Source organism: Ovis aries, chromosome 1, assembly GCF_016772045.2.
Source record: "Ovis aries strain OAR_USU_Benz2616 breed Rambouillet chromosome 1, ARS-UI_Ramb_v3.0, whole genome shotgun sequence".
Classification (NCBI taxonomy): Eukaryota; Metazoa; Chordata; class Mammalia; order Artiodactyla; family Bovidae; genus Ovis; species Ovis aries.
The window spans coordinates 199,332,187-199,358,483 of record NC_056054.1 but is presented as its reverse complement, the minus strand read 5'-3'; the positions used below and the strand labels follow the sequence as shown (position 1 = coordinate 199,358,483).

Sequence of the window (26,297 nt, the reverse complement as noted above, 5' to 3'; positions counted from 1 at the left end):
GTCTTCCCAGAGTTTTTATCTGTACTTTTGTTTTAATCATTCACCTTTGTCTTAACCTTATATTGGCAAACCATCTCACCCACACGTATAGCGAATGTGAGATTCATAAAAGGAGAGCTCATTTCTTCTGTTCTTTGTGTCTCTTTTCCCTGTTCATGCTCAAACCTTACTCCGTATTCCAAAATAATGCTCAAAGCAATACCACTCACCCTGGGGGTATCTAGTTTTGGGTTTTTTTTTAAATGTCTTTAGTCTGCTCAGATCATAACAAAATACCATAGACTGTGTGGCTTAAAGCGGCAGAAATTTCTCACAGTGCTAGAGGCTGGAAATCAAAGATCAAGGTACCAGCATGGTGGATTTCTGGTACGAGCTCTTTTCCTGGCTTGCAGAGGATCACCTTTTTTATTGTGCCTTCACATGGCAGGGAGAGAGAGTATGTGTGTTTACAAGCTCTGTGGTATCTGCTTTTATAAAGATACTAATTTCACAGCGAGGACCCCAGCCTCTTAAGTCATCTAAAACCAATTGTCTCTCAAGGGCCCCATCTGCAAATACCGTTACATTGTGAGTTTGGGCTTCAACATGAATTTTGGGAGGATGCAGTTCATGGTGGCTTAGTGGTAAAGAATCTGTCTGCCAATGCAGGAGATGAGGGTTTAATCCCTGGGTTGGAAAGAACCCCAGGAGAAGGGGATGGCTACCCACTCCAATATTCTTGCGTGGAAAATCCCACGGACAGAGGAGCCCGGAAGGTGACACTCCATGGGGTCGCAAAAGAGTCAGACACAACTTAGCAACTAAACAACAATAGTTCTGTCCATAACAATGAGTTGCACCTTTTGGCTATAGGTCTAAATGCATTATTGGTACTGGTTGATGGAGTGATGATTAGAATATCCTGTGTTTCTAGATATGGAAGCTACATACTGAGATATTTAACAGGTATTTGAGTATCCTCTTGCCTTTAAAGAATTCTGATGGACTTTCAGTAGGGCCATATTAATAAAGCATTATATAGCCCCACTGAATTTTCCTTTTAGGTTGCGCTTTCACCCTCTAGATTTTACCTCATTTTTTAGGCCAGAGAAAAGAGAAAGACTTGGTTCTTTGGAAATTTATTGTGCATTCTTATTAGATCATTTGGAAATTGGCACAAATGGCAGGAAGCCAAACTGGCCTATGTCTGGCCAGGCAGTATCTTCAGGTCATTCCAGAAAAGTTGCCGGAATAACGATGTGTTCTCCAATAAAGTGCTTTATGTAAAAGTCTCTTTTCGAATTAACTCGTCATGCACAGATCAATAAGCCCTACCAGCTTGCCAATGTAATTAAGAGGTGGCAGGTTAAGCATTCCTATTAATTAAGTTCAAAGTAAAATAAAATGAAGAAGGTTGCTTTTGTGAAATTGTGCTGTCAGACTTTGCTCAGGAGTGTTTCTGAGTTTTTATAGAATAGAATCCAGGAGATGGAGGTGATTACTGTCTCCAAGTCTTGGGAAAAGTAAGCATTTAAATATATGTATCTTGAATACTTTTAATTGAAGAATAAACTATTTGCTGATTTCGAGAGCCATTGAATGAACACTTCCTGTGTACAGAGGGCTGAGTTCGGTGCTCTGGGGGATATGAGCGCCTTGAAACTCAATTCCTGCTCTCTTGGAGCCTTTAGATGAAGGAGAAGCACCAGACACATACCCAGGTGTAATATAAGGCAGAATCTGTCTGTGAGGGAGACTCAGGCAGTGATGAGAGCTCTGAAAAGGGTGGATGTGGAGGGGGTCAACACCAAGAAAGACCTCCCAGACGATGCAGCACTTGAGCTAGACCTTGAAAATAGAGTCACAGATGATGGGGGAAAGAATGCAAAAAAAACAATTCCAGTTTCTAAACATTTGTTTTCCATGGTGAAAACCTCTGGGATAAAAAGAAAAGAAACCAGCCTGCTGATATATAAGAATCTGTTGGGCATTCATTTAATGTGTTATTCTGCAGAAAAAGTGGGAGCAGGGGAAGTAAAGAATATATTCTGGTTCATGGATTTTCCTGCATATACAGTAATATAGTCTTGGACTCATTACCTTCCTCTGAAGGATCTTAATCAGATTAATTACAGAGGCCAAATTCCTTTGTCCTGAGACCACCTGAAACAGCGGCCAACGGAAAAGCCATGTTGGTACTGTTCTTTCTTTTCTGAAAAAGTGGACGCTTAAAAGTTATGAATCCTCCTGCCAGTGCAGGAGATGCTTGAGGCATGGACTCAATCCCTGGGTCAAGAAGCTCCTCTAGGTTAGGAAATAGCCCACTCCAGTATTCTTGTGTGGAAAATCCCATGGACAGAGGAGCCAAGCGGGCTACATACAGTTCATGGGGTCACAGAGTTGGACACAACTAAGTGATTGAGAACATAAAACCTATGAAAAATGCTAATATGCCTTTAGACGGTTCAAGTCCATTTTGCTCATTGAATTGAGTGGAAGCCAATATTGATGCCATTGAAACCTGAAAGGATCTTGAAGTCTCTAACACAAGCCCCATATTTTGCACATTAATAAACTGAAGACAAATTAGAATGCCTTTTTTCCAGGGAAAACAGAGCCAAGTAACTTCCTCAATCCTATAACAGTGGTCTGTTATTAGATATTTATGTTACCTTCACATGGAAGAGAATGATTAGGCTTTTAGGAAAGAATAACTTGACTCCCAATTCCCTGAGTTACTACTGGATGGTATTAGGCAACTTCCCTTAATAATCTGTTTTCCAGCTATGATAATTATATATCTTTTAGCATTTACCACCTGTACCAATTGCTTAGCCTAATAAGACCTTACACTTAAATGCATGTGCCCAAAGTACTTTTATCGCTGTTTTTCATTTGATGCTCACAATTCCACAAGGCAGGTGTTATTCCTAGATTAAACATGAGAACACTGAGGCTCAGATAAGGTAGCCCCAACACCTAAAAAACTGAAAAATGTTATGACTTCCATCCTCTGGCTAAGTGTCTGGTTTTCTTACCTCAGCATCTCAGTTGCCTGACTAAATGGTCTTCAGTCATTTATTCATCCACGGAGTATTTATAAGCACCTTCTATATTTCAAATATTATAGTAGGCATTAGGGTTACAGAGTTTAAGAAGACACAACCCTGAGTCCTTGGGGAACTCCCCATTTGAAGGAGATAGCCATCCAGACAAACAAATATGTAGCATGTTAAAGCATACTGGGTGTTTGAGGGAAGAGGGGCCACATAAGATTGGGGGGATAATTTTGTAGCTGTTTATCTAAGCATGGCACAGTCCCATCTCTCCAGCTAGACTGTGAGTGTCTTACCATGTCATGTGCCTGCCTCCCCTGAGACTCCATGAACAGGCCTCATACTCTGCTGATATTGAGTCAATATCTGTTGATGATGATGATGACTTTTCCCTCTGATTTTTACAACCCTGAGAGGTTTCCTGCTGGCTCTTGGGTATAACAGAGTTTAATTTACAATTTTGAGTTAGCCTTTTGAAAATCACTTTTAAGAAAAATAAACAACTTTATGAGATAGGTTCTAAATATTAATATAGTACTAACATGCTCAATATAGTAATGATCCTGTTTTAACCAGCCTTTGCACAGCATTTGCAATTTAGAGTGTTGTACTTATATGACTGTTCTTTTCTTCTGTCAGTGAATTGTAAGTTTCATTAGGCTTTCAAAAAAGCCTTTAATCAGTCTTTAAAATTCTAATTATTCCCGAGTATCTAATCATTACTGCTTCATTGATATTTTCAGTAGTATCAAACATTGCAACTGTTTTGCACAGGAAGGGGATGGATTGCAGTGCTATTCAGTTCCAAAGAACACCCATATTTTCAAAATTATGGGGAAGTTTTTTCCTCATAGCCAAGTTGTGATTAAATGTGTCAATTGCACAAGCTTGGAATTCTGCTGCACAATGCCAACATTTTGTATTGCTTTATTTTGACCATATATTACAAACAGAATTGTTTCCCGGCTCATTTATATATATTTCCTGGTTTCTGAAATCTTAACTGGCAAGTTTTGTGAACAAATATTAATTTCAAAGATACTAGAAATAAAGCATAAATGAGGTTTCCCTCATATATCTAAGAATCACTTTTAATCATTTAATTCCCAAGATGTAATTTGTCCAATTCTACTATAGATAGGAGCTCATTATAAAGATTCTAGGTTGGGTAGCCTGTCTGGCAGGAGTGACTTTTTGATTGTTTCCCAGCATTTCCTCAAAATGATAGTGTACAGAATGAATTGCAAGGTAAGTGAGTAAACTGGACTTGATTTACTAAACACAGAGTAGCCTTTCCCTTCTGCAGGGGATCTTCCCAACCCAGGGATCAAACCCAGCTCTCCGGCATTGCAGGCAGATTCTTTATCAGCTAAGCCACAAGGGAAGCCCAGGAACCCTGCCATAAAACAAAGCTCCATTTACCCTGGGGGAGAGTAAAAATTTATGCCTACCACAAATTTATTTTCTTGAAAAATAATTGGGAAATTTATAAGCAGATACTACAGCACTAATTTATCAACCAAAATTTTTTTTTCCAATAACAATTTAAATGGGACTAAAAAAGAGAAAGTGTAATTTAAATATTTTTGAGTGCGGTACTGGATAAATGTGTGTGTGTGTGTGTGTGTGTGTGTGTGTGTATTGAATTTGAAAGTAATTTATGGAAAGTGCTGCCAGCATGGTATTTCAAATGCTCCACAATTTGAATTTAAACTGCTCAATGGGATCATTAAGATTATTATGCATGTTTTCCAAAGAGTTTGAATTCAAATGACAACTTTAAAAGAAAAAAAAAAAGATGCCCTTTAAAAACTGAGGAATGTTATTGCACTTATAGAAATTCGTGCAGTTTGAAGTAATTTGCCACCTCCCCTTCTGGAAAAGTACCTGATGATAATGTTGTCAAGAGATAGGGATGTTGGAGAAAGTACATATTGCAGGCAGATTCCCTTGGTGAGTAAAATCAGGTTGTAAAGCACACTTCACAGACAGTGGATTATTTCATTTAGTCCAGTTGACAGCAGAAGATCAGAAAGGGTTGTGAACAACGGAGCCCGGAGCACAGGGATCCCATGATGGCAGAGGCTCTGTTGAGTAGTGCTTAAAAGGCCCTTCACATTCATCAAGTATGCCATTTGACCCTCTTTCTCTGGGTGGGTCTTGGCCTGTGGAGGTCTGCTTTCATTTTGTGCCAGTTAACAAAGTGAATAATTTATGAAAGAAACAAACAGAGGCATGCTTACTCACTTTTCAAAAGAAGCCTTTCTGCCGTAGATTTTTGGAAAGCTGTTTTGCAATGGATTTACCATTATATTCTTTTAAATAAGCATAGTTCCAGTGATGGGAAATTCACTAGCTCTCAAGACAGCTTTTTCATTTGTTGAACCTCTAAAGGTTATAAAATTACTTCTTGTTTTGGATGGAAGTCACTTTCCTTACAACATCTACTCATCTGTCCACAAAGAAGACAGATAATGCATCTTTCATTTGAAAGCCTTCTAGGTATTTGAAGAAAGTTCTCAAGTCCATCTGAATCTTCTCTTCTTCTGGCTAAATTCTCCATCCATGTGTTATCTGTACTGATATCAAGGTCTCTTACCGTGCTGACCACTGTCTTCTAGATTCATCCAGCATGTCAATATTATTATTCCAGTGCAGTACTTCAAACTTCCATTACTTTAAATAAACAAATTAATGTATTAGAATATGTAGAACTTTATTTCAATGATAAATATAAAAACAACAACAAAAACAGAAAGATTCTGAGTTACAACACTTTCTTAAAGTTGAAGGAAAATTTTATAATCCATTTCCCAACTCTAGTGAAATAAAGTAAGGTTACATATTAGATCTGGTTCCCTTCAACCTATTTTAAGCAGAAATAAAATGAGATTTACAACATTTATCATTTTCTTAGTTAGACTGAAGTATGTGTTTCATCTTCATCTAGGAGTTAACTTACTCATTTCTTCGTACCGTTAGCAGTCAGCACTGCCTTGGTATAGGTGATGTGCATTAAGTGTTTAGAATTAAGGAGCATTAGTAATAATTCCAAGTGCTTTCCAGTTGATAAAACATTTCCAATCTAAATTTGAGTTTGACATACAGGTTTTGGTTCTTGTGTGTACCTGTGTTGTTGCTGTTGTTGTTTTTATATGAGAAAATCAAGGCTCAGAAAGCTTAAGGGACTTAAGAACACAGAGCTGGTCAGAGGATTTGACTGGAAGACATCGTGGCTCTAAAACTTTGTCATTCAAACCAGAGAATCTGTTAGTACCATCCCTTGGTTTTTGCCTGGGTAGAATGTGTTTTTAAATGCATTGAGGAGAGAGAGCACTTTGATTTCCATGCCCTTATTAGAGGTGGTATTCAAATTCAAAAGCTTTTGGTGAATTTGAAAGCAATCTTTTGGATTTCTAGGAGCTGCATTAGAGCAGCTTTTCTTTAGAGCATCCAAAATGAATCTGCAGTGTCTTGTGGGAATGGGTGATCTGTGAGGACTAGAACTGAAACAGCAAATGGAACCTTTTCAAAGGTCCCCAGCAACTTTGGATACATTTTGTGTCCAAATTCTGAAGCACAAGTGGGAGAAATGATGCTTCAGTGAAGAGAGTGATGATTTGAAATAAATCAGCTATGAGGTCAGGCAGAGTACTCAAACTTGGGCTCCTAGGCTCCGGCCAGTTTCTCTAGCCACTTGGACACAGTCCTCCAGAAGCCCAGGCTGATGCTTCATCTGGACTGATGGTAAAAAATCCAGTGTTTCTACTTGTTTCTCCCATCCTCACTGCCTCCCTGACCTCACCACTATCAGTCCACATCCATCCCACCTCAGAATTGCCCAAGGAGCCTTCTCATCACACCATTCTGTATCTGGATCTATCAAAAGGTGCCCACGGTTTCTTTCAGAATGCTCCTGAAAATTTCCATGTTTGATTAAGTGTCCCAGCCATAAAGCCCTTTCCAGTAATCCCAGTACTGGGCAGCCAATTCCAGTAATGGAGGAGACACTTCCAACTATTAAGCAATGGTCACTCTTTCAAAGGAGTTTGAGCAATCTCATTTTCAAGTTGTGTTTAAAGCATGCTTCTGGATACTGAAAGGCATCTGGGCCCTAACTCTGGACAGCACTGGGGAGATTTGGGGTAAAAAGGTTATTATACTGATCCTGACAGTTCATTGGGTAGAACTCACTGGAAGAGGTAAATGGGGTTTTCACGTTCTTCTTCATGTAAAGTCTGTACAACAATATTCATCAGGGTTTTGTGAATATCAAATGGAACTTTTTGGCACAGTGGCTGCTGCCGTTTGTGGGTCATGTTCAACTGTCAGCAATGTGAACTGCCTTAAAAGAAAGGCACGTAAATATTGTTTTGATACAGATGAACCTATATGCAGAGCAGGAATAGAGAACAGAGAGGTGGGCACAGGAGGAAAGGGGAGGGTGAGGCAAATTGGGTGACTGGGATTAATATATCCATACTACCATGTGTAAGACAGATAACTAGTGGGACCTAGAAGGTGAAAGGGAGGCTCAAGAGGGAAGGGATATAGGTATACTTATAGCTGATTCTGTGTTGTTGAAGAAGACTCTTGAAAGTCCCTTGGACTGCAAAGAGATCCAACCAGTCCATCCTAAAGGAGATCAGTCCTGGGTGTTCATTTGAGGGACTGATGTTGAAGTTGAACCTCCAATACTTTGCCACCTGATACAGAGAGCTGACTCATTTGAAAAGATCTTGATGCTGGGAAAGATTGAGGGTAGGAGAGGAGAAGGGGACAACAGAGGATGAGATGGTTGGATGGCATCACTGACTCAGTGGACATGGGTTTGGGTAGACTCCAGGAGTTGGTGATGGACAGGGAGGCCTGGTGTGCTGCGGTTCATGGGGTCACAAAGAGCCGGACACAACTGAGCAACTGAACTGAACTGAATAGCTGATTCACTTTGTCATCCAGAAAAGACTAACACAACATTGTAAGCAGCTATACCCCAATTGAAAAAAAAAAAAAGAAAGAAAAGAATGCTAAAAAAAAAAAAGGAAAGCAGACACTTGCAAGATCTCCAAAGAGACTGAACACACTATCAAACAGGAGCATCCTGCCACTGAAAGGAAAAAGTCAGTTTCCAGATGACCACTCATCAGAGATGACTCTTTTCAAGGAAGGGGGAGTGGAGAAAAATGACCTATACCAGCTTTTCTAACATGAAAGTAAACACAGGAAAAAGGATACTGTTTGTCCATAACCCACCTGCCATACCTGCACCCAAAACCCACATGGTATACCTGTCTTCTTGAAAGAGAAGCGAGTGGAGTTATCCATGAGCCCTGGGTGGAAATAATACAGCAATACCAGTGAATGCCTTTTGCAGTTAAAGGGTACTTAGCTTCACCTGCAACCAAAGATTCACATCAGGAAATATCAAGATAAAACCTGCAGACTCAGTTTCTTATGACATTCAGGACCATTCTTGTCACTTGGTTCAGTTTCCATGTACCTGAACTGAAGGCTGCAAAGCAGGGCACAAAACTCAGACACTGAATCAAAGAGAAATCACTTTGAACCCATGCTGTATTACTCTGTACTTTGTGACAAGTCAAGGTTATTTGTTCTCTAAAGCCAGTTGGTAAAAAGAGGTTGATAGCATTTACTGTTTGGGGCTACTGGGACGATTAAGTGATTTCATATAAGTGCCAAGCACAGTGCCTGCTTCCTAACAAGGGTTTAATAATACTAGCCGTTGTTGCTGAGATTCATCCTGAAGACATTTATCACTCCGTTTTGTTGTTGTTCAGTCGCTCAGTTGAGTACAACTTTTGTGACCCCATGGACAATAGCATGCCAACTTCCCTGTCCATACCATACCTTCACTGGAAAATAGATTATGCCATAGAAATTTACATTTCCTTCAATCCTTTGCTTTTCTCTATCACTCTTTTCTGGTAATACTGTAATCTGGATGAAATGAACCACTTGTCTTTTGCTCACTGAAGCAGCTGAATGTTGCTGCAGAAAAGTACACATCCAGACCTGTTGATATCATGATAAACTGTGACCCACTTTTATCATCTGCTTGGATTTAGAAAAGTCAGAGGAACTAGAGATCAAATTGCCAACATCCATTGGATCATAGAAAAAGAAAGAGAGCTCCAGAAAAACATCTCCTTCTGCTTTATTGACTACGTCAAAGCCTTTGACTGTGTGGATCACAACTGGAATATTCTGAAAGAAATGGGAATACTAGACCACCTTACCTGCCTCCTGAGAAATCTGTATGCAGGTCAAGAAGCAACAGTTAGAACCAGACGTGTAACAACAGACTGTTTCCAAATTGGGAAAGGAGTACATCAAGGCTGTATATTATCACCCTGCTTATTTAGCTTCTATGCGGAGTACATCATGCAAAATGCCAGGCTGGATGAAGCACAAACTGGAATCAAGATTGCTGGGAGAAATATCAATAACCTCAGATATGCATGCAGATGACACCACCCTTATGGCAGAAAGTAAAGAAGAACCAAAGAGCCTCTTGATGAAAGTGAAAGAGGAGAGTGAAAAAGTTGGCTTAAAGCTCAACATTCAAAAAATGAGATCATGGCATCTGGTCCCATTACTTCATGGCAAATAGGGAAACAATGGAAACAATGACAGAGTTTATCTTCTTGGGCTCCAAAATCACTGCAGATGGTGACTGCAGCCATGGAATTAAAAGACACTTGCTCCTTGGAAGAAAAGCTATGACCAACCTAGACAGCATATTGAAAAGCAGAGACATTACTTTTCCAACAAAGATCCATCTAGTCAAGGCTATGATTTCTCCAGTGGTCGTGTATAGATGTTAGAGCTGAACTATAAAGAAAGCTGAGTGTGGAAGAATTTATGTTTTTGAACTGTGGTGTTGGAGAAGACTCTTGTGAATCCCTTGGACTGCAAGGAGATCAAACCAGTCAATCCTAAAGGAAATCAGTCCAGAACATTCATTGGAAGGACTGATGCTGAAGCTGAAACTCCAGTACTTTGACCACCTGATGCGAGAACTGATTCACTGGAAAAGACCATGATGCTGGGAAAGATTGAAGGCAAGAGAAGAAGGGGATGACAGAGGATGAGATGGTTGGATGGCATCACCGACTCAATGGACATGAGTTTGAGTAAACTCTGGGAGTTGATGATGGATAGGGAGGCCTGGTGTGCTGTAGTCCACAGGGTCACAAAGAGTCAGACACGACTGTGAAACAGAACTAAACTGAACTGTGACCCACTTTGACCCCACTCACAGCTTGCTTTCTTACATGCTGCTCTCAGCTATTACATACATTGTCTACTCCAATTTCCGACTGCCCCGCCATCCGCACTCCCTCCTCCACATTCTCCAGAGTGACAATGAAAGCCACCAGACCAGCTGACCCTCCCTCATCTTCTTCTGTCAAATTTGTCCCTGTCCTCCCTGTTCCTTCTGTTACAATATCAGAAGAGCCCATCAAATGATCCAAGGCCCATTAGCCTGAACTCATTTCCCCCATCCAGAGAGGATTTTCTCTCCCTAGGTCATCTCTTCTTCCTCCTGGATCCCCTGCCTGTCCTTCTTGACTGGATTTTTCTCATCAGCATCCAGGTGTGTTCTTGCATGGCATAGATCCCCCCTTGACTACACAACTCTCCCTAGATGTGGCATTGTTGTTGTTGTTTGTTCCCTAAGTCATGTCCAACTCTTTGCAACCCCATGGACTGTAGCCCTCCAGGCTCCTCTGTCCGTGGGATTTCCCAGGCAAGAATACTGGAGTGGGTTGCCATTTCTTTCTCCAGGGGATCTTCCTGACTCAGGGATTGAATCTGCATCTCCTGCAATGCAGGCAGATTCTTTACCACTGAGCCACCAGGTTGCATTATCAAAGCCAGACTAGAAAAGTTTTCATTACACATGGTGCCTCCTTTTCCTTATCTCATATTCTGTCTTTCCTCCTGCCTGACTTTTCTCCCCAGCACTCCTACCTCCACTGCCTTGGCTGAGGACATCTGTGACTTGTTACTTCCATATTTCCAAAACCACAGGTCAGTGTCAGGGTTCATCTGACATGATATCTCAGCAGTGGGGAATGGAATTTCATCTTTTAAAAAAACTATCCTCCTAGCCTCCTTGGCATTTTGAGCTTTCTGATTTTCTATTTTTCTACTTCTCAGACTTTTTTTTTTTTTTTTTTTTTGCTATCTTACTCCTTCTTCCATGTCCCATAAATTGTCTAGCTTCTCTTGGCTACTTTTCTCCCCAGTTCTCACTGTAGTCACTCTCATTTTCTCCCAAGCATCTAAGTACTATCAATATGCTGTCATGTTTAAAACAGGTACCTTGATTGTGTTGTTATTATTTTTCATTTTAGCCATTCTGCTAAGTGGATAGTGATATTTCATTATAGCTTTAATTGGCATTTCCCCAATGGCCAACGATAACGGAATGCTGGAAAGAATGTGAATAAACTTGGATCACTCATACTTTGCTGGTGGGAATGTAAAATGGTATACTCATGCTGGAAAACAATTTGGGGGTTTCTTTAAAAATTAAAGAAACATGCAACCACTGATAAGCTAGCAGTTGACTAATGGACCTTTATTCCAATAAAAAAAAATAAAGACATGTTTGTTCAAAAATCTGTTCATAGCAGCTATATCTATGACAGCTCTAAACTGTAAATAATCCAGATGTCCTTCAACAGGTGGACATTCTTACGCAGGAATACTACTCAGCAATAAGAAAAGGAATGAATTACTGATACACGCCAAAACCTCAAGAGAATTATGCTCAGTATAAAACCCTATTCACAGAAGGTTGCATATTGTATATTCCACTTATATAACATTCTTGAAAGAGTGAACAGATGAGCGGCTGTCAAGAGTTACAGTTGAGGGGAAGAGTCAAGGGTTAAGGATGGGGGGGAGTGGGTGTGGTTATAGAAGGACAGCAGAGGGATCCTTGTGGTGAAGACGCTGTCCTGTATCTTGGCCATGGTGGTGCGTGTATTTCATACATACATGTAATAAATTGCCTAGAAGTATGTGTAAACACACATAAACACATCTAAGCTTTGTTCTCTCTGCTCTCTCACTTCCTACTTACCACTCACCCCCTGCAATCCAGCTTCTGTCCCAGCCTCTCCACTTGCACCTCATTCCTCAGCATCACCAGTGGCCTCTTTGACGCTAAATGTGCTGGGGACTGTTCTTTCCGTATCTCTCTTGAGCCCTATGCACCATTTAAAGGTGTTGACACTATCTCCTCAAAACGTGTTCTTCATTTAGCTCCTGTGACACCAACCACTCTGGGTTTTTCTGTTACCTCTCTACTCACAACTCCCCACTCCTTTTCTTTTTTTTTAAACAGATTTCCTTTATTCATTCCTTAATTCGATGTTTTTCTGAGTTCTGCCCTAATCCTCCTTCCAGTCTCACTCCACACTCTCCTAAATGACTTCATCTGCTCTCACAGATATCATGTGTGTTGAAAATTCTTTAGCCAAGATCTGCAGTTGAGGTTTCTCTCTGAGCTCCAGCCTAAATATCTGTCCCCTTACCAGTCTTCATCAATTGGCTCATAGGCCCACAAACCCAACACTTTCAAAATAGGACCCACAATTTTCCCCTTTAAACCCCCTCTTCCCTCTGTTCCTCTTCGGTGAATGGCACCATTTGTTTGCTCTGATTGAAGGCACAGGCAGGAACTGCCCTAATTCCTGCCCCTTGTTTCACCTTCTCCTCTTATCCACTCACTCACCAAGTCCTGATATAACACTTGAGCTTCCTTTATGTTTACCTTTAAAATCCTTTAGTGCCTTTTCACTGCCTTCATGATAAAGTTCATGCTACTCAGACTGGCATATAAAAAGGCTGCACCCACATATGCATGCCCATGCATGTGCCTACACACACACACACACACACACACACACACACACACACACTTCCAGAACAGGGAGGTTTTCTTTTACCTCTGGGGCGAAGATAAAAGAAATACTTTCCCTTCTTGGAATGTGTGACTTTCCATATTCATCTTCTTACCTAGCCAAGAATTATCTTCCATAAGGCCTCAATTTGGACTTCACTGAAAGTGTGGTCCTTGTTCTTGTCCTCCCCAGTGTGCTTGACAGCATCTTCTGCTTTCCCCCTACCATACCATGTATTTAAAGGACCCAGGTATTTCTCATGTACCCCATTCGCTATAAACTCTCCCCAAGGGCAGGGATACCTTGTTCTTCATTGCATCCTATAGCGAGCCCTCAAATGTTTCTTGCCTGCTGGGTTGGGCTGAACTGAACAAAGATGAGATCACTAAATACGAATCCATACGCATAAGCACTATAGGGGCAGCTTAGGGGTCAATGAGCCCATGCTGGATGAATGATTCCCCACTGCACAGCCAGCCCCTGATTTCCAAAACTTTTAGTCATTTCCTGTGAATCTTGCCAGCTCTCTTTTCAATTGTTTTTGCAAGTTCTCGCCTACATTGTATAAGGCCAGAATGACTCAGGGTCTAACCAGTGCTGACTGTAAGTGTGACATCACGAGCCTCTGGCGCCCCTTCTCAGTTTCAGTGTCTGCTCCTCTGCTGACTGGCCCATCGCAGTAGGCCATGGCTGATCCCCCCAGTATGTGGTCCCTCCAGCCTCCGTAGTATTCTTGCCTAATATGTTACCTCATCCATAGTGAGTTGTGGGGAGGGGAGGATTGTTGTTTTTAACAGTTATCATAACATGTCTGTCTTAGTGGAAAGTATATTAAACTGGAAACCAGGGAACCTGGATCCTCCAGGGGGCCGCCCTGGAGCATCTGAGGTGCCCATCCCTTTAAAGGGTAGGTTTATTTTATGGCAATAAAGACTTATCTCATCATGTCCCATTGTATAGCTAGATTATGTGTGTGCAATGATTTGAAACACTCCAGTGAAGAAATCTTGTAAAATATAAGAATTATGTGTCTGTAGTGCAGAGCTGGACACGACTGAAGTGACTTAGCAGCAGCAGCAGCAGCAGTGCTTTACACTTCTCAATATGCCTTCATAGCCATTATCTTATTTAATCCTCATGCACTTGGAAACCGAGACTTGGTGATTTATTCATGTGAACAAAAATAATGCAGCAGAACCAATAATTTTGATTGTATATAAAGATCAAATGAAAATTGATTTAAAAAGCATCATCCATTAGACAAAGAGTGAGGCCTTCAGCAGGCAATTCACAGAAGCAACAATAAAAATAACTGCTAAACTTATGAAAAGACGTTCAGCCTTATTTTACTTAAAGAAATGCAGTTTAAAATACTATTTTCCACTTATTTGAATGGCCACGGTTTACAGGTTTAATACCTGCCTTTGGTAAAGGTGTGCGAAACAGGTACTCTTGTGTGTTTTTGATTAGAGTAAAATTGATACAATCTTTTGGAAATAAAACTTGTCACCATCTTTAAAAATTTTAATTATACCCATATTTTGACGCTATAATTTAAAATGGTATGCTGTTTGATTTCCACAAGGACACAGCAGTACCTGTTCAAAAATACACCTTGTGGCATTGTTTGTAATGTTGTAGAGATTAAATAAAATTACAAAATAAGATATGGCAGATTCATACAATAACATGAAGAATAAGATAAATCTGTATGTACTATAAAATGCACCCAAGAAAAGCTAGATGAAGAAAAAACAATGGGCAGAACAGTACATAAACGATCTCATTTGTGTTTAAAGAAAAACTTTTTAAGAGTGTTTATGTGTGAATATATCACACACCCATTTATGTACAAGCATAAAAAAATTGTAGGAATCAAGTTTTGGGTGGTTACCTCTAAGATGGAGTTTTATTTTTCACTTTATATCCTCTGTGCCAATTCAAATTTTCCATGCGTATACATCCATTTACATATAAAAATTTGAAAAGTTAGCATTCGGCTTAGATAGTCCTCACTTTTGCAAGCTGTGGTGTTTTTCATTGATTTCCCAAATTTAATTGACCCAAATAGAAAAGCCTTAAAGACACAGACACAAAAAACAAGCGCTTCAGAAGCTTTAGATTTATGTGACTTGTAAAGTAAAAAAACATCAATAATCCCACTCAGCGAGTCAGAATTCCCACCTTCACCCCAAATCATGATGGCAAGCAGGTGACTAATCTGTGGCCTTTCTTGCACCTTGTGATTTGTCAGCTGTCACAGAGTATAGGCCTCAGAGTGGGAGGACCCGAGAGGCTACCAATCACCTCACCACAATAGCCTTCTGCAGATCAAGGCCCTGCATGCAAGACAAATGAGTGTCCATCCGCTCTTTGCTCCCTCTGGCCACTTCGTCCTGTGGATCCACGCCCTTGCCCCTACTCCATAATATCTTCTTCATGGAAGAATGAAAGATCTTTCTGAAATCCGAACCACATGATGCTGCTCCTTTATTTCAAATCCTTAGTAGGTTCCTCTTCCCAGTGCTCCTGGTCACTAGTTGTTCTGTATATAAACACAAAGCTTCTTGATGTATTTTAACATGCCCTTGTTTATGGGAATTTTGGTCACTGGTCTGGAGCTGGTGACACATGTGTTGAATAAGTCAGTTGCCCAGAGAGGTGACTGAGATAAGGCAGACTCTTTTGTATCTCTCCAACCTCATCCCTTTACTCTCCACTCTGATCACACTGGGTTACTTTCAGTTTCCCAGCTATACCGTGGTTGGTCCACCCAAAGCCCTTGGTGCACCATCTTTCCGTGTCTAGAATATTCTCTCCCATCCTTCAGCTCTCAGTTGACTTTTCACTTTCTCCATGGAGCCTCTCTGGCATCTCAAGACAGCTTTGTCCAGCTGATGTGTGCAGTTCATAGCACTGTGGGTCTCCCTTCATAGCACCTATTACTTTTTAGTCTGGATTTGGGCTTTGCTTGTCTGCATCCCACTCTTGAAGGACAGAGTTTCTGTCCTCCAGTTGTTCTGAAGGCACTATTATATTCCTTCCCATCACCTGGTGCCTGACACATAGTACACATATAAGCTTTAGCTCAGCCAGACCTCAGGTATTCTGAGCCTGAGCACCCTGCTTTTGCTCCTATGCCAAGCCCTCTTCCCACTGTCTTCCCCTTATTCTGTTCCCACAGCCCGAACACTGTGCCCAGAGTTATTGTGCATCCTCAGGGTTTTTAGGATAGGATAGCGTGGATTGGGAAGATCCCCTGGAGAAAGAAATGACAACCCATTCCAGTATTGTTGCCTGGGAAATCCCATGGGCCGAGGAGCCTGGTGGGCTATATTCCATGGGGTCACAAAAGAGATGGACACAACTTAGCCACTAAACAAGAAAAAGAAGGAGTTGACAGTTTAATGTTCTTCAAGATTCTGTTTAATTAGGAATGGATAGAATACTTGGAATCATTCTCAATTTGAGAATTGCTTTCTGTCTTTCCTAGTTTCAGCTCCAGTCAGAAGGATTTAGCATGTGTCAGTCAATATTTATGGTTTGGGAGAGTGGTGCCATAGTACCCCTTCTTCTTCTCTCCTAACGTAAGCTCATTGCCTCCACCTCTGTGCTGGGTGTTACTGGTTTTGCCACTGGTGATAAGTGGGGCTGTGAATCGTACCTTTTTCTTTAGAGTTTTAGTCAACCTCCCACTAAAGAATTCAGATTTGCACTGGCAGAATTTTAGAATTGCATGTTCCCTCTTCTTCTGAAAGGCTCCTGTTCCCCTGTCTAGACCAGCTTCTCTGACACAGCACAGTAGAAACCATCTAAAAGTTCACACATTTCTTCTAGGAGAAAACAAACCTACCTAGCTGACTCTGAGGCAGAGGAGAAACAGCAAAAAGCAACCAAGAATGGTTCAGATGAATCTGTTCTTCGCCTTCCCTGCTCACTCATAGTGCCTGTTGAATCAGACATCAGGTAAAATCCAAATGATTCCTCTGGTCAGTCACCCCACCCTGCTGATAAGACCTCTGGAATGCATGAGGCCCTGCATTCAAGTATCAGCTGTATATAGACAGTGAGAGATAAAGACGACGCTACATTTACTTGCAAGCTTCCTCACGGTCTCTTGTGAGGGAAGATGTTTATAAAGAGTAGAAGCCACAAGATCTTGAAATTTCTGAAGAAGGGAAGAAGTCAGGGCTGCGGACTGCGAGTGAATGTGTCTTTAGTCCCTCTGGTGGGCACTGATCCACATCACAGCGAGCCCAGCTGTAGTGTCTGTTAGCTTCAGAGGGACTGGCGCACAGCAGTCAGAGGCACAGAGACATTTTTGTTATTTAGAATTCCGGAAGGAAGAGATTGTCAAGATAAAGGACTCAAGTTTCCCTTTCCCATTGTACTGATAGTGAAGTTGAGGCCCAGAGGAGGGATATAACTGATCGGTGATTATTTCCCTGATACTCTGAAGCTAGAATGACCGACCCTCAGCCCGCCCTTTAAATGAAGCCTGCTCATCCAGGGTGTATGAGCTTCATTGATTAGCACAAGTGTATCCAGGTCGCTTGGAAACTATTCTCTTCTTCCTGAGAATGAGTGGACATCTTGTTTCTTATTCAGCTGGATTCAGTATCATTCAAAGAACCTATAAAAAGAATTCATGCCCTTAGGTGCTTGGAAGCCAGTGGCAGGGATGTTGGATTCGAACTAGGAGCAAGATACACTGGTCCCTGCCCTCCTGGAATTCACGGTCCCATGTCTGGAAGGAGCTCTGGGCTTCTCCTGTGTAATAGTGGCAGGCTGGCATAATTGCTTTTGGAGGTGCTTTACAGGACATAAATCCTTGTCTTAGTTGACCTCCAGCCAGGCCTTTCTCCCCAAGACTTATCATCATCCTCCGGTTTAAGGGGCTTCGACTGTTGCTGCTCGGTTGCTCAGTGTCAGTACTTTTCCAGCGCCATGGACTGTGGCCTGCTAGGCTCCTCTGTCCATAGGCTTTCCCAGGCAAGAATACTAGAGTGGGTTGCGATTTCCTTCTCCAGGGGATCTTCCTGACACACGGACAGAATGTGCATCTCTTCTACATTGAGAGGTAGGTTCTTTACCACTGTGCCACCAGTGAGCCCCAAGGTGCTTGGATAATGAGGGAAAATCATGACAGGGAAAGATGCTTTTCTTTTCTTCAGGTGATGAATCCAGCCTGATTTTGAGGGTTATTTTAGACAGGAATCTTTGAAAGCAGTCATATTTTATTCCCTGCAGTGTTCCTGTATGGATAATTTATATTGATAGTTGATAGAAGTGTTATCTATTTCTCAGCTTTGATTGTGCATTGTGTGTGTGTGTGTGCGTGCGCGCGCCCAGTTGCTCAGCTGTATCCACTCTTTGCAACCCCATGGACTTTTGTGCCCAGGCTCCTCTTGTCCATGGAATTTTTAAGGCAAGAATACTAGAGTAGGTTGCTATTTTCCTCCTCCAGAGGATCTTCCCCACCCAGGGATCCAGCCCGTGTCTCTTGTGTTTTCCGCATTGACAGACAGATTCTTTACCACTAGCGCCACCTGGGCTATGCATTAAAATCACCTGAAAATTAGATAATTCCTTTAAACTCTGATGTTAAGTCCCCACTCCAGAACAGTGAAACAGAATATCTAAAAGTAAGGCCTAGGCATTGGTAATATAGTCATTAATAGTTGAATATCCCATAAAAGTCTGACTTTTAACAGCTTATTTGTATAAAAAAATAATTCCTCAATTCCCAAGTGCCTCCAGCAGAACAGATGAATTTAGATTTCTTTTCTGAAACTTTCTGGAGTATTCTACAACTGTAGTTTAAGTGACTGTGGTTGTCCCCCTATCGCTCTGTCTTGCTCCCAATTTATGACTAACTGGATTTATATTAGAAGGCAAGGAGGAGCACGTTATTTTCAAAACCCATTTCTTGAAGTGTTGAAAGAAGAATTCATTGGAAAAAGCCATAGAGGAGATTTGGGATTTAGCATGAGAAAGGATTTTGTAACGATACAACTCAAGGGCCCTCCTGCCTTCTCTATTATAAAGGTCTTGGCTGGGGTTATTGATGAGCTATGATGACAAAGATTTCTTTTTGCATTGGTTAATAGCTGGTCAAAAGGGCCCTGGGATTTTGTCCAGCCCTAGAAATCTACAACAAGCTGAAAAAATAGAGTGGTTGAATTGGGCAAAAAGTAGATTTAAAATCTACCCTTATGCTCCCACATCAAATATTACAGAGAAAGATAACTTTCAACATATAATTTTCTTAATGCCAAGTCTTATGTTATTAGTCTGGGCAAATAATTCTGACTACTGTAGCAAAGAAACTCCCAAATCTCAGTGATTTAACACAACCGTTTATTTCCTTGTGATAAAATCAGGTAGGTGGCAGGTGCTTTCCATCTGGGGAGTCAGGGGCTCTACCTCAGTCCATCCACTGGCTCCACCATTCCCGAGCGTTTGCAGGTCTTATGCTAGGTTCTCTGCCATCTGGCAGATGAGGGAAGAGAGAGCATTGAGGATCTCGTGAGGTGGTGGTAAGGATGGTCATGGGTTAGACTGGGCAGTGTGGTGTAATGTTCCATTGTACTCATAATCCATTGGCTGGGCCTCAGTCATTTGGCTACAGTTGCACAGAATGCCTGGAAATGTAGCCCAAAGAAGAGGAAGTGGTTTGGGGTATATCTAGCCATGCTTTTGTTGTCCTCATCACCATCATCGTCACCAGTATACTTTCCTGGAATTTTACAAATCAGGGTGGGTTACTTAGCTCAACAAAATATATAAAGATACATTTCCATAATGTAATTTATCTTTATTCTTGTATGTGTTTTCTATCTTGGTCTGATTTAAAATAATGACTAACAAATAGATTCCATGGGTGCCAACAAGATAATTTAACCTCCTTCATGTCCACAATTGAGGGATATACCTTATTTTTTGAGGAAGAAAATGTTTACTTAGTTATTCAACAAATATTGAGAGCCCACCACATTTTAGCTAGCTGGATATTCAATGGTGACCAAAAATAAGACAAGCAGCCTGCTCCCAGGAAACTTGTGTTCCTTGAAGGGAACTGGACAAAGTGCTAAAAGAAAAAGGAGTTGTCTTACAAGAATTAAAAACAAAGAAAGCTGACCTAGACAAAGGAGTCAGGAGAGCATTCCTGAGGCAGTGCTCCTTCACTGAGGCAGGAAGAGTGAGTGGGGTTTGGCCAGCTCAGATGGTGAAGCATGCTGACTTGAGGAACTGAAAGAAGGCCAGTGTGGTCAGAGCTCAGAGGCTGAAGGAGAAGCATGATGTAAGGCAAGTTTTCAGAGGCAGACCCTGAAGGACCTTAGGCCCTGCTAAAGGATTTTGGCCATTCTCCCAAAAGTAAAGGGAAGCGCCACCATTTCATTACTTCTGCAGCACTCATCCATCACAGCTTTTCCTGAAAGGTCTTTGGCAATACTGGAGACGTGGAAGCAACACCATGAGTAAGTGAATGGCAGAGCCTTCTCCCTAAGTGCTGTGGTTATTAGCCACACGCCATGCAGGCTCCGTTTCTCTGTTTTTCCTCATTGTTTCCTAGAGCTAAGAGTAAGACAAGCTTGAAGGAAACATGGCTTAGTTAGGAAACCAACCTGAGAAGTGAAGAGGTTCTCCTCTTCCAAATGTGATCCCTGTCTGCATCTTCTACTACCTGATTCAGTACAGAGATATGATGAATTTGAAGTCATATTTCCTGACCTTCCCTCTCCCAGCCAGTTCCATTTTATCAGCAACTTTCCGGCAAGTTATTTTCAGAAATGGGTCTAGATTGCAGCCTTCAGGTTCCTAGTCCAGTATACTTTCTACTTTTCCACACAGATCCAATTATAACTCTTCCTTCTCCATAATATTTAAAACATTCCTTCTGATTGAACCAGGTCTCTTATGCTTTATCCCCTTTTCTCCCCTCTGAGCTGACCTTTCCTTTCCTTCTAAAACTGGCACTAACTCTAAAATTGGAACTCAAGACTCTCATCTCCACAAAATCTGCCCAGAGGACAAATACATTGATTTTATTCTCCTCCCACTGAATGGACTTCCCTGGTGGATTAGGTGGTAAAGAATCTGCCTACAATGCAGGAGACCCAGCCCCAATCCCTGAGTCAGGAAGATATCCTGGAGAAGGCAGTGGTTATCCACTCCAGCATTCTTGCCCAGAGAGTTCTATGGACAGAAGAGCCTGGTGGGTTACCTTCCATGGGTCCTAACTGTCAGTCACGACTGAGCAACTAACACCCACTGAATAGAAAACCTCCTTGAGGGAACTCTCTTCAGCTATTTTTCTTGAAAACATGACTCTGGGCTCTGGACTCGGTAAAGTGGAATTTAGTGATTTAATGAACCAGAAGACAGAAACTGACAGGACTCAAAAGCTGTCTACATTTGTCCTGGATTTTCTGGAAAACCATGATCAAGCTATTATTGAGCATTTTTCCTCAGTTTGTTAACTCATGAGCTGATACATCCCATGTGTTATGATCCAGGCATAGCACTACTTTCTGTGAAAGAGGGCTGGGGTTCATGGGTGATTAGAATGGTATAGTAGGGTATCTTACAGTTAATCCAGTCCATCCTATCCATGTTCCCTGATAAATGCTCATTCCTACAGATTCAGTGTTGCCTAAAGATTAGAATCATGAACACTTCTAGACTTCTACATAGAGAAAAGTTGAAGAGATCAAAGTCTTGCAAATGACCTGAATTATCAAAAAGTAGATAATTTCATTTCATCTCATATATCCTACATTTAGCTGTCCTGACATGCTTTGTATTCCTCAAAAACTCCCACCCTTTTCTGGCCTTCTGCTTTTGTTCATTCTGTGCCCTGCATTGAAATGCCATTCCCTTCATCTTTATGTTAAAATCTTACATGGCCAAGTTCAGTGTCATCTCATCCCTGAAGCTTCCTTTTGTCTCATGATTCAAAAGTGAGCACTTTCTCTCCTGCTCACTTTATAACATAGATCATTTTTATTTATATGCTTATGCCTTTACATGCATATGTCATATTCACTTTAAGAGCAGCTTTTACAAGACGGGTATATAACTTTTCTTGGTCTTTGTGTTTCCTAGAGCTCCTTCTAGTGGGAAAAAGTGATTTGAGGTCAGTAAGAATTTAGTTCAGAAATAAAGCTCTATGACTAAAACATTTATGTATGACCTTGGACAGGTTTCTTAACCTTTCTAAATCTCCTGAATTCCTCACTAGCAGAATCGCATAGGAGTAAATGAGAAGACTCATAGGAGAATTCCTGGAATGGGACTTAGTTATGTTAGGTAGTTAAAGAGACTACTTTATATCCTGCATGACACTGATATGTCTGTAGTGGGTGTGTTATGTTTATACAAAATACAAAGTCCCTTATCAATAAATGATGATTTTAATATTTAGTAACTATTTATGTGCTGCATTTCACCCATTGAGATTGGTACACTGATCCATCCCATTTTATAGAATAGAAAACTGAGATTTAGAGAAGCTTAGTCATTTATCCAAACTTGGCACAGATGTTAGAGGTACTGGAATTTAAACTCAGGCGGTCAGATTCCAGGACCTGTGCTCTTGACACTGCCTTCTTAATACTTTCTCCAAACTGAATTATCAGTTAAATAGACAATGAAACTCGTAAATCCAGCCCTGTCCAGGGACATAATAAAGTCTGTTTGCTGTCCCAAAATATGTGATGGTAAATCTTGGTGCCTCCACCCCCATCCACTGCCTGCTCTGCAAGGTAAACATCCCAAGTCCATTCTATCTTTCCTCACAGGTCAGATTTTTCTCCTGTCTCCCTGTGTTCATCTTGGTCTCTATGCCCTGGACAGGCTCCAGTTCTTTTATGTGTCTCTTAAAATATAAGATATTAGCTGCTTTGAAATGCTGCTCAGAGTGGTGGTAGAAATGGAAGATATAACTTCAGGTGTCAAAGAGCTTTGTCAAAGAGCTCATTTTAGTGAGAACATGAAGTAGCCACTTGTTGGCTTGAGTCAAGCCCTCACTCATCCCTTGGGTGGCCCATGCTGGGAAGATGCTCGATTGAAATGAAGGAAGAATGCTTAAGAGAAGGGAGATTTCACCCTCGATGAAGCCTCTCCAGGTTTAGGTTTCATGAACTCTGTCACTTGCTGGTGAATGTTCTTGCTCAGTGTGTAAAAATACAGCTGCAGTTGGGTTCCACCCTCTCCACTTAGAAGGGTGATTAACCGTTTGTAATGAATAATTATTTAATTGCCAGTTCAGCTACATGTGTGTAGCTGTTTTGCTTCTTTCTCCTTCAGTGTAAGCCAAGTCTTCTCAGTAATAAAAAATAATCCAGAATTAGTCAACTGCTTGCCTTTTAACAGGTTTTCCTTCAGTCTGGTGCAGCAAGACGCTTCCAATTTTACAACCTCACCTTTAGCTGAAAAAAATAAATAAAAAATAAAGAATGCCCCCACCCCCACCCTCCCCCACCACTCAGGAGTGAAGGAGTGAGGTTTTTTTAAACACTCATAGCATCTCCTGCAACTGTTAATAAAGTCTCTACTTCATTTTGAACATTTTCCTCTATCTCTGGATTAAAAAAAAAAAGAATTACAGCTCTTTTAATACCCATTTAATCTTTGTATTCACAACAGATACAAAACCACTTAAGATTTAAACCTCCCTTTTCATGGGTTTGTATGTGATTCCCATTTTCCTCAGAGGTATGTCTTGCAAGAGTTGTGGAAACGTGACATGGGGGTCGTTGCAAACTTCCAGGCGCCACTCTTTACTGCCTTCCATTTCCACACCCTCTTCGCCCTGTTGATTATTTTCATAGTGACTTGCTGGGGCTGTTTTGTTGTTGTTGTTTTAGTTTTGAATTAGGCTGCACAGGGTCTCAGTTGCAGCTCGTGGGATTTTTTCAGTTATAACATGCTGGATCTTTAGTTGAGGCATGTGGGAACCAGTTCCCTGACCAGAGATCAAACCCTGGGCCCCCTGCATTAGAAGCACAGAGTCTTAGCCATTGGGCCACCAGGAAAGTCCCATGGCTTGATGTTTTAACAAAAAAGTCTTTATTAATGCAACTAGATCATTTGTTTCTTGCTGTTGTTGAAATCTTTTTCTTTCCATCATTAGAAGTACTTAATGAATGTGTAAAGGACTAAAATTCCCATGAAGTGTGCCTGTCACCATCTTTTTATGGGCTTCATCAGCAAAAGGGTATGGGAGTGAAGTTCAGAGTTGTCTCTTGCACTTCATGTGTAATTCAGGCTTCTGTTTCCTCATTCAAGCCATATTTATGTAGAGAAGCAGCATGCTATGCAGTAGAGTTGCTTTTTAATTATAAAAGTAATTGATCTAGTAAAAAAAAAATATTTAAAATAATAAGTGAAATTCTTCCCAATGCTTCTCCCTAGAAGAAACCATTGTTAACACTTCTGTGTGTCTACTTCCAGAATCCAGAATTTTTTATGCTTTATAAACACATATGTGTACATATACATTCACACAGATACAGCATACATAATATGCTACATCTCACTTTTGTTTTTCCCCTAATATATGATTAATATCTTTCTGAGAGTGATAGTGTATATGGGTATACTTTTGACTTTGTAATGGTGCCATAGTATTCTATAGGATGCATGGACCATAATTTAGTCATTTCTCTAGAGTGGATATTTACATTGTTTCCAGTTTTTGCCATTAAGAACAGATATCCTTGTCCCATTATCTTTATGCAAGTTTTAGACTTTCTGTGGAATAATGAGCTTGCTGAGTCAAAAGTCTATGTTCATTTCCATTTTGATACCTACTGAAATAGTCCTCCAAAAAGGTGGTCCCAGTTCATTCTTCTCAATGTTGTATAAGAATACCTGATTCCATATACCCTCCTGACCTTGTGCATGTTCATCTTTTAAATTTCTGCCCCCCACAAATGAGATTCTTTTCCATTTTTGTAATTTTTATCAGGTTTAGCATCATTCCATATGCTTAGTAGCTAGCCATCTGCCTAGTCACACCTTTTGTCTTTTTGGTTGAGGTCTTCATGTTTTTCTTGTGGGCATATCAGAAGTTATATGAGTTTTCACCTTTTGTTGGTGTTTATTTGGAACCTGTTCTACAGAGCCCTGTGGGTTCCTTGGAGAAGGCCCTGAGGAGGAAGTGGCCTGGCTGGCTCTACAGCACTACCTCCTGCTTCTTTCTCCAGCCACAGAGAAACACTGACCAAGCAGAGTAGCCCAGTCTTTACCTGCATTTCATGTTGGGCTTTGGGCTCAAGATTTTTAAAAGGCTCCTGGGGCTAAAAAGATGTACAAAAAAAGGAAAATCACTGCAATGGAAGAGCCTAGATTTGTCATAGTGTCTGTCTCAGGCTCTACATCTTAGCATTTTCAAACTGGAAGAGCCCATAGAGAGTAAATGTTCAGTTCCAATTGTATTATAAACACCGAAATCAAGCATGTAAGCTATGCTGTTAATACATGTTGTTATACATAAAATGGGCTTCCCATGTGGTGCTAGTGGTAAAGAACCGGCCTGCCAACAAAAGAAACATAAGATACTTGGGTTTGATCCCTGGGTCAGGAAGATCCCCTGGAGGAGGTTATGGCAACCCACTCCATTATTCTTGCCTGAAGAATCCATAGTCAGAGGAGCCTGCTGGGCTACAGTCCAAAGGGTCACAGAGTCAGATAAGACTGAAGCGACTTAGCACGCACGCATACATAAGATGCTGAGATAGCCTTCATGAATTCCTTAATACCTTATACTGATAAGTATTTTATTTTTCATGATAACTTCAACATAGACCGAAACTAAAAATATGCATATGACTAGAGATAATGTCCAATGTTATTATTATTTTGATGATTTCTTTATTACTTATTACTTTATATAGTCCATAGATGGTGCATTCATCCAAGGACTTGGCTGACTCTAGGCCCAGCAGAAATCTGCTGCCCACAGCAGATTTGTGAATAGCTGATCTGGGCTAAGTTTTCAGTTCTGTAAATGAAGAGATAATCTTTGAGGCCCCTCAGCTAGTTAATACCAGAGCAGCACCCAGATAATTAGAGTCCTAACTCTACTGCAGTGCATTTTTACCTCCTTTATGATTATTTACTGGTTAATATTGGGTAGATCTTCTTAACATCTCTAAACCTCAGTTATTTTTTTCTCTCTTACATTGACAGTACTAATACATGCGTTGTCATCCTGACTAGGGTACTGTGAGGCATGATAAATGTTCTTGGCTTTCGTGAGTAACATAGTACCTTACAGAAACATGAGGCATAATCCAAGTATCTATTACCCTTTCTT

General features: G+C 40.9%; 1 protein-coding gene and 1 long non-coding RNA gene across 2 annotated transcripts in view; one reads left to right on the top strand and one right to left on the bottom strand.

Annotated features, from left to right (window-relative positions):
* Positions 1 to 26,297, top strand: part of LPP (LIM domain containing preferred translocation partner in lipoma) — a 750,332-nt gene that overhangs the window by 631,917 nt on the left and 92,118 nt on the right. The window lies entirely within an intron of this gene.
* The window catches only part of LOC121816707 (uncharacterized), an 88,321-nt gene continuing 62,763 nt past the window's right edge, over positions 740 to 26,297 (bottom strand). Inside the window, exon 2 of the long non-coding RNA XR_006056391.2 lies at positions 740 to 24,332. This is a non-coding gene — a long non-coding RNA (uncharacterized LOC121816707). The remainder of the gene's footprint in view (positions 24,333 to 26,297) is intronic.